General features: G+C 25.2%; 1 long non-coding RNA gene across 1 annotated transcript; it reads right to left on the reverse strand.

Moving 5' to 3' along the window:
• Positions 1-4040: 4040 nt before the first annotated feature.
• On the reverse strand, positions 4041-6033 carry LOC116185765. Its single transcript, XR_004150674.1, has 3 exons — positions 5441-6033; positions 5073-5209; positions 4041-4307 (listed from the first exon to the last, which is right to left on the reverse strand). It is a non-coding gene; the product is annotated as an uncharacterized LOC116185765 (long non-coding RNA).
• Positions 6034-7599: the final 1566 nt, after the last annotated feature.

Genomic DNA, 7599 nt, shown 5'->3' on the forward strand with positions numbered 1-7599 from the left:
TAGCCAATGTACTTTTCTTGGTAGGTCCTCCTTCTAGCTTCTTTCTACTTCGGTTTAAAAAGAGAAGAAAAATAAAAAAAAAAAAGAAAAAGAGAAGAAAAAGAAATGGCTAGCCAAGCTGACACATACACATACTTGAGATCACATACATACATATACGCTGATGCTAGAGAATCCAATTAGTTGTATTTCCGCTCGAAAGAGACTCAAGGGGCCTATGCAAATAAATTTACCTCTCTGGTTCTCTGTCTCGTCGTTCCTTCTCTTATACGCTATCAGTACATCTCTTTCTCTCTTTTCTTTCTTTTACTCATTTGTGTCCTCCTCCATCCTTTTTCCTCCCTGTATAATCTTTATGTTCTAGTAAAACATGGGAAGAGTGTTAGATAATATCTCTAAAAAGATGGTAAAAGTTCAATCTCTACAGAGTTTTAATCATAGGGCAAATTGGATTAATTATTTGGTATAGGAGTAACCAGAAATTTAAAATTGGTTTTACAAATTTTTTTACAAATTTATTTAGAATTTTTTAGTTATTAATTTCACAATATTATTTCTTTTTAAATTCCAATATTTGGATAAATGGATCTAAATTGAAGATAGATCAGAGTAATCAAGATTTAGATAAATATTTGGGTAAGTAAAAATAATTTTTGATGGTATATAGTGTAGATCATTTGAAATATCTTGCTGCTTTTTGATAATAAGAAAAAATTTCATTGCATTAATTAATATATTTAGAAATATATGATTTCATTTAAAAAATTAAAATTTGCTTTCACAAGCATCTTACATGTCCACTTTTAAAAAATTAATAAGCATGTAGCATGTGCTCCTCTTGAAATTATTCAACTTTTATCTGAAACATTTTCAAATATTATTAAAAATAAATAGAAGATAAACTTATAATTAAATTAAATGATTTATATGTTTAAATAAATGAAAATTAATAATTGTAAAAAAATAAAACAAAAAAGAATCATAAAGCAAATTTCAAAGGTAAGTATGAAAATGGTAAATATCTCAAATTAATATATAAAATTTAAATTAGAATTTTTATATTCTTAAAAACTAAAAAATTTCACGTGTTTCACTTCAAATTATATTTTGCTGATACAAAGTCAAAATTTGAAACTCGAGCGAAAATTCTTGGAATTGAACAAAATTTTTTAGAATTGGTCAAAAATTCATGGAATTAGAATTCCTGAAAAAATTTCTCAAATGATCTCCTATCAAATTATATTCTCCTAATAAAAAGTCGAAATTTCGGCCAGCAAAAATTTTTAGTCAAAATTTTCGACTTTGTATTAAAAAAATATAATATAAAAAGAGGTAAATATACAAAATTTTTCTCGCCTTTTCCAAATTTAAATTTTTGAACTTCGGTGAAATTTTTTGATTAAATTTAAAAATTTTGTATTAGGAGAATATAATGTATGAAAAGATAAAACGTGAAAATTTTTTGAAATTTAATATACTTATTTATATTATTTATATATTTTATATTTATTTTTATATTTATCTTTCTTATTCTTGTCTTTATACTTATCTTTTTATTTCATCATTTACTAGAATTAAACATTTTTAATTATTTTAACAGATTGAAAAATATATTTATACTTATTTGTTATATTTTTATTTTTTTAGTCTATGTAATATATAAAATATATGTTAAAACACAAAAATATATATGTAAAATGTAACATACAAATGTTACATTACATAACTGTAATATAACATAAATGTAACATACCTGTGTTTAATTATTAATTTTATACGTTTAATTTTCTCAGTAAATTATTTTATTGCCGAAATTAAAACTGAAATTAAAAAATCAGCATGTTCAATATTCTAATATTTTCCAAAATTATTGGATTTAAGCTTGAGAAATTGTGTAAAATTTTTCAGATAATTATACAAATATTGTAAAAGTAAATTATTATAAAAATTATTTAAATACAAATAAATAAATAAAAAATATGATTTTTATTATATGACAATATTTTCATTTAAAATAATAAGCGTAAATCATGAGATGCAATTTATAGCTTGTATAAATTCAATAAACAATATCTGAAAATCAAGAAACGCGCATTGCCCTATCTATTTTTTTTTTAAATTGCAATTTATTTCAAACGTAACACGTATAAACGAACGTTGGCTATCGCTAAATTTTGTTACATACGCGTGTTGCATATATTCCATAATGAAGATAACGAAAAAAATTCGATAAAAACAAAATATAATAATATAAAAGATCATTTTATCGTGAAAATTAAAAAACACAGAATTTCTCACAAAATACACCAAACATCCAATATGCACAAAGTATATATACTTTTACAATCAATACACTTATATATCCTCTAAGAAAGAATTAAAAAAAAAAGCAAATCAAAAAGCAAATTAAGAAATATATATAAATAATTTACATAATATTGTAAATTAACTTACTTAACTTTCACAACATTTACATTATACTGAGAATTTACACATGTTAGAAATTAACCTCATTTAACAATATTTATACCATGAAACATGTATGTGTGAATAAATATGTATCTACACGTATATATCACCATGTAATTAAACAAGGAAAAGAAATTCAATAATGCGACAATTTTAATTGGTGGTCATTGCGGATTTAATTCGAGATTCGCTAATTGGGATCAAATTGCTTCATTCGGTTGTGCAGAAGTGCGAGCACGTGGAAACGTTAACGTATAACACGTTGTAACGTACCGATATCTGGCCATCGTGGCTACCACCTTGGCTTTGCCATGCACAATTAATAACAAACCGAATTCACCGACCCGTTATTAATGTCGTTCGGTATTCTAATCGTAGCCGAAACCTATCAATTCACGGATTAATACTAATTACGCGTAATGGTGAACAAAAGCATCCATTATCGTCCAAGACGATTAATCCTTCTGTTATTGAATATAATTCGTCGAAAAGTGTTTTGCAATTGGTTATTAATGAAATTTTGATTGCTTTGCTTAGTAAATAGGTAATATAAAATTTAGACAGAAGAACAATAAAGTGTTAGGTTAGAATTTTATAACTTCAAAATATTCTTTCATGAAAAATGCATTCTATCGATGCATTGTTTTACAATTGGTTATTAGCTTGCGATGGTTATTAGTGAAATTTTGATTAATTTATTTGGTAAATAAATGATATAAAATTCAGACACGAATAAAATTATTATTATATTATTTTAATATTTAATCTCAAAAAATTTTATCAATGCAATTAAATTGATATTGATATTGCTAAACAAACATTGGATTAGTTCTCAAGATGATAAATCTTATTTTTTTATCGAATATAATTCATCGAAGAATATTTTGCAATTGATTATTAATAAAATTTTAATTGATTTATTTATTAAATAGATGATATAAAATTTAAACACGAATAAAATAATTAAATTAGGTTTTATAACCTCAAAAAATTCCAATGATGCAAATTAAATTAGTATTGATATAAACACGACAAAAGTAATATGTGCTACTGTTTTAATATTTACTATTAAATAAATATATAACGATAAATTCTTCGAATATAATACATTAAAGATTGTTTTGCGACGAATTATGATAATAAATGATATAAAATTTACACATGAGAAAAACGAGACATATTATCTTTATAAAAATTTGAAGTGACAAGTATTGAGGAATTTAATCGAAAGTTAAGTTAGAATTTCATAATTTCAAAATTTTTCTCATAAAAGAATTCTGCAAATTGATGCAAATCAAATTGATATTAATATTTGTAATATTAAGAAGAATAAATTATTCGATTTTTCTAAAAGTTTTATATTTTTTCCATATCAATTCATACATTCGTATAAAAACATGAATATAGATTCAGCGATTAAAAGTGATGGACTTGCAATTTATATTTCAATATTTCTTAAATTTTCTATAGATATTCAAAATATTAATCGTTTACCTCGATACATAACTAAAAAACATTTTAATCAATTTTTTCTATTTCTTGACACGTTATCGATTCACATATAACTGTAATTTTTTTCTCTTATATCCTGCGCTGTGTTGTTGGCTTCGTCGTGATAAACCACATTTTTTTTACTTTAACTCGCGGATAAAAATCTAATAGAGTGAAGGAGACAGGAGGAAGAACTGGCTGGTCATTCCATGGTTTCTTATCGTTTTATCTAAACAACGCCAAAATTCGTTTCACACGTTTTGCAACCTTGGAAAATTTTAATTATCCTTGGATTAAAAAATTCTTAGCGATATAGTTGAATTCTTCTTTCTGCTTTTTTTAAAAACCTAGAAAATAGAAGATATCCTTTTAATATCATTTCTACGAATTATTAAAATTTAATTTCTTATCATTTAATATTTATGTGAATAATCAAGTGTTTTTAATATTAAGTGTTTTAAATTATTAAATTTCTGATTTTAATTTTTTGATAATAAGATTGAAATATAATTGGATAATGAATAATTGTCAAATAATGATCTAATTGAATTTTAAAAATCTTTTGAAGAGAAAATAATACATTTTTACTTTTCTATTAAATGAAAGAATATACGTTGGATATTAACATAAGAATTAAAGAAATGAGAATTTCTAACAATAAGAAAAAAAGAATGGAATTCTTTTTAAAAAGGATGATTGTTGGAAAAATTTCTTTTTTCTCTGGTTAACCTTCTGAATAGTTTATTATAATCTCTCTAAATAAAGGGAATTCTTTGTAAAATTCTTCCATAAATACAGGAAATATTTAAGCGATCTCATTTATTATTATTCATGGTTCACGTTCATTATCATTTTACTTTGAAAATATAACGAGATAATAATTTTTTCGATAAATCGTGAAAAATCATCTCCGTTTCGTCCATTCGATTTTCAAAAAAAAATAATTCTACTTTAAATTATTCTCTAATTTTGAAAACATAATTTCGCAAGAAATTAAAAAGTTTGTCTTCGCCATTTGAAAAAAGTTTAGGTAATTAATGTTAAAAAATTTTAACATTAAAATAAAAACTTCACTGCGTGATACTCGTTAGTGATAACGTTCAAGTGCTTACGTGACTATTCAACAAGAAGTTCTAAATGTGTTTTTCGAATGGCTTCTGCATACTCGATTGCATGCGGAAGGACAATAAACGTTCTAAATTTGATCCTCGCTATTGTCATCAGTGTGGTTAAATATCAGATACTGTTCCTTGAAAAAAATTACTTGTGCTTAAATACATATATGTACATATAATTTATTAATCGATTAAGAAAACTTCTTCGTAAATAAACATTTTTAAATTGATGATAATTTTATAAGAATATATAATTTCATATCAGTGAATAGGTTAGGTGAAAGACCTAATAATAAAGACATTTAATAATAAATAAAATTAAACATAAAATAAAAGATTTTAAAAAATCATCACAATTTACTTACGTAAAATAAGTTTTTGATAATTGTTGATAATTAAATTAAAAATAAAATAAATTAAAAAAAAATAATTACGAAAAATAATCGTATGCGCCGCGATTTATTTACGTAGTATAATTAACCACTCGTATCAAAGAGACAATTAAAATAAAATAAAATCAAAAAGATGATTATTTAAAAAAATCGAATTATATGATTCACGTGATATGATTAATCGAAAGAAGAATTAAATTACCGAAAGCGTGAAAGTTTGGATGGATTAGACCGAGGTTGATTCACACTATTATCTCTCACGTGTAGTGTGTAGTCCTGGAAACACTGTGAGAGTTCGTGAGCATAAATCAAACTACGTGTTCCAATGAGGAATGCGCATTTGCGTTTCATGACACGCAACCGTGCGCTACATGTATATTGTAGCAAAATTATGACTATACGATTACATACGGTGCGCGTACACAGGATCGAAGATACTCGACTTTATATGTTGTTATCCGAATATCGTGCGTTTCATGCGTGTTCTCCATTGTTATTCTGAATCTCTATCGCGCGATAAATTCTAAAATTCTTTCTTTTCCTATTTTCGGGATATAGGAAAATATTTGATCTTATGATACATGTTTTAGCGTATTGTTTTATTTTTTATTTATTTATTTATTTATTTTTTTTTTTTTTTTACTTTATCTTAACTCATTCTTCACTCGTGAATTTTTTTTGAATAAAATTAAAATTCTCATTAGTAGATATATCGAGATAATTGAGATATTTATTTTTCAATGGAATTCATTCTCATGATTGATCGAAATATCGACACGTTTATGGCAGACAGGGCGACTTGTGATCCCTACCTAATTAGCGAAGGGATGAATTCCTCGAAGGCAATCAATGATAAATCAATTGCCGTTTATCTGATCGTCTACGTGTTTAATATTAATTTCGGCAGCGGATCATCATTTAAAATTAACGATATAACAGTTGCTATTTAATAATGTAATCAACACGTGTAGATTTGGATCGAAAACTTCGTTCCTTCGAAATTGAAAATGCTTGGTGCGTTCTTTGCTCACATTTACAGTAACTGATTTTTAATTTTTAATACCATATACTAGACATGTCGTCGGTACGATAAATATTAAAAATTTCATAGGGGAAGGGCGAAGCGAATTGAAAGGATAATTGAATATTTTTTAATTACACATATTTTTCTTTTTTTTCCTAATTTCATCGAAAATTATTCGATCATAATGCATTATGGATGGAAATCGTATAAAATTTATCATTGGTGGTGAAAATGAGCTTGACATTGATGTTAAAAATTCAGAGGGATTAATATTAACAAATTTTAAAATTGGAATTTTAACCGAGGCGAAACAGTTTCGTACAATACAATCTCGTTAATATTTTACGAATGTGTGCAATATCGAAGTTGCTAATTAATTTAATTTAATTAATTATCTTAATCGATTGCTAGCTTGCTTCATTTATCGAATATTACAAAAGATGAGCATATAACATATATACGTGTCATATTCGTGTTATATTATTATTCCAACAAAAATAAATATAAAATTACACAATATAATTGTGTAAACAAATTGTACAAAGTGTTTTAACTTTTCAGTTTGATTCAATTATCACGATCTTTGATCCATAGAACGGAGGCTAAAAAATAAATCTGATCAAAAGAATGAACGAGATAAAATAAATACGATAATAATTTTCTTATAAATAAAGGTATAGAAATATATATAAAAAATTAAAGAAAACTATTAAAATTTCGTATGTCTAATGAATTTTAAATATTATTATTCGAAGGATACGAAAATGAGACTTTTGACACTCGAAATAATTTTCTTTCGAAGAAAAGAAAAGAAATGTAAAATTTTCAGTTTTCGACCGATCATGTTCGAAAAAGACAAGATTTACGATTACAAATTTTCCGAAGAGATCGAGAAAAAGGTTCGTACTTTTCCTTACGACTATCAATCAATTTATAATGTGTAATACACAATTTATAACATTCTTGTGTTGGAATGAATAAGCGGATAAAAAAGATGGCGAAGGAACGAATAAATCTCGAAAGGAAAAGGTAGAAACGTGAAAGAGTGAACATTTTTCCAATGCATCGATTGCATTTGCTTTAATCTCTCTCTCTCTCTCTCTCTCTC

This window comes from Apis dorsata, unplaced genomic scaffold, assembly GCF_000469605.1.
Source record: "Apis dorsata unplaced genomic scaffold, Apis dorsata 1.3 scaffold_270, whole genome shotgun sequence".
Lineage (NCBI taxonomy): Eukaryota > Metazoa > Arthropoda > Insecta > Hymenoptera > Apidae > Apis > Apis dorsata.